The sequence below is a fragment of the Vicia villosa genome, linkage group LG4 (assembly GCF_029867415.1).
Source record: "Vicia villosa cultivar HV-30 ecotype Madison, WI linkage group LG4, Vvil1.0, whole genome shotgun sequence".
Taxonomy (NCBI): Eukaryota; Viridiplantae; Streptophyta; class Magnoliopsida; order Fabales; family Fabaceae; genus Vicia; species Vicia villosa.
In genome coordinates, this window is record NC_081183.1 from 14,644,479 (window position 1) to 14,646,753 (window position 2,275).

Below are 2,275 nucleotides of genomic sequence, written 5' to 3' on the forward strand. Positions count from 1 at the left end.
CTGAAACGCTGTTCAAATTCAAAGCTCAGAATCTTCATCTTCATCAAAGCTCACTACATTGCTGTTGTAATATATTAGTGAGATTAAGCTTAAACGTTAAGAGAAATATCACAGTTTGTGATTATCGCTTTTAAGAAGCATTTGTAATACTCTTAGAATTGATTACATTAAGTTGTAAGGAACTAGAGTGATCGTGTGGATCAGAATACTCTAGGAAGTCTTAGAGGTTATCTAAGCAGGTTGTTACTAGAGTGATCGTGTGGATCAGTATACTCTAGAAAAGTCTTAGAGGGTATCTAAGCAGTTGTTCCTGGAGTGATCAGTGTGTGATCAGAAGACTCTGGAAGACTTAGTTGCTGACTAAGTGGAGAACCATTGTAATCCGTGCGATTAGTGGATTAAATCCTCAGTTGAGGTAAATCATCTCTGCGGGGGTGGACTGGAGTAGTTTAGTTAACAACGAACCAGGATAAAAATATCTGTGCAATTTATTTTTATCTGTCAAGTTTTTAAAGCTACACTTATTCAAACCCCCCCTTTCTAAGTGTTTTTCTATCCTTCAATTGGCATCAGAGCGCCGGTTCTAAGGTGCAAGCACTTAACCGTGTTTAGAAAAGATTCAGGAAGAGAAAAACGCTTCAGTAAAACATGGTTGATGAAAGTGAAAAGTCTACACCTGCATCTACATCTGGCTCTGCTGAGCAATACAACGGTAACAATGGTTATACTAGACCACCGGTATTTGATGGTGAAAACTTTGAATACTGGAAAGATAAACTGGAAAGTTACTTTCTTGGTCTAGATGGTGATCTATGGGATCTTCTGATGGATGGTTACAAACATCCAGTAAATGCCAGAGGCGTAAAGCTGACAAGGCAAGAAATGAATGATGATCAGAAGAAGCTTTTCAGGAATCATCATAAATGCAGAACTGTTTTGCTGAATGCTATCTCTCATGCTGAGTATGAGAAGATATCTAACAGGGAAACGGCCTATGACATATATGAGTCCTTGAAAATGACTCATGAAGGAAATGCTCAAGTCAAGGAGACTAAAGCTCTAGCTTTAATCCAGAAGTATGAAGCCTTCAAGATGGAGGATGATGAAGACATTGAAAAGATGTTTTCAAGATTTCAAACTCTTACTGCTGGATTGAGAGTTCTTGACAAGGGATACACCAAGGCTGATCACGTAAAGAAGATCATCAGAAGCTTACCCAGAAGATGGGGTCCTATGGTGACTGCATTCAAGATTGCAAAGAATCTGAATGAAGTTTCTCTGGAAGAGCTTATCAGTGCCTTGAGAAGCCATGAAATAGAGCTGGACGCAAATGAGCCTCAAAAGAAAGGTAAGTCTATTGCATTAAAATCCAATATCAAGAAATGCACTAACGCTTTTCAGGCTAGAGAAGAAGATCCTGAAGAATCAGAATCTGAAGAAGAAGATGAACTGTCTTTGATCTCCAGAAGGCTAAATCAACTCTGGAAGACCAAGCAAAGGAAGTTCAGAGGCTTCAGAAGTTCAAAGAAATTTGAACGTGGAGAATCTTCTGATGACAGAAGATTTGACAAGAAGAAGGTCATGTGCTATGAATGCAATGAGCCTGGACACTTCAAGAATGAATGTCCAAAACTTCAGAAGGAAAATCCCAAGAAGAAGTTTCATAAGAAGAAAGGTCTTATGGCAACCTGGGATGAGTCAGAAGATGATTCAGACTCTGAAGATGAGCAGGCTAACTGTGCGCTGATGGCGACAGAAGATGACGGATCAGAATCTACATCAGAATCAGATTCTGAAGAGGTATTTTCTGAACTTACTAGAGATGAGTTAGTTTCCGGTCTAACTGAACTTCTGGAACTCAAGTCTCAGATTAGTCGCAAATACAAAAAGCTGAAAAAGCTATTTGAATTTGAAACAAAGAAGCTTGAGTTGGAGAATTCTGAATTAAAAGAAAAACTTTTAAAATTATCCAATAATGTTGGATCTCCTTCTGATTCAGAGAAATCCACTCCTAGTCTAAACCATATTCTGAAAGAATATGATTTAAGTTTCAGGAAGTTCTTATCTAGAAGTATTGGCAGAAGTCAACTAGCTTCTATGATATATGCTGTGTCTGGAAACAAAAGAGTCGGCATTGGTTTTGAGGGTGAAACCCCATACAAACTTGAACCTGTTGATGAAATGAAATTCACATACAAGCCATTGTATGATCAGTTCAAGTATGGCCACTCCCATGATATTAGGCACACTTCACATGCTCAAAGTTTTCACATAA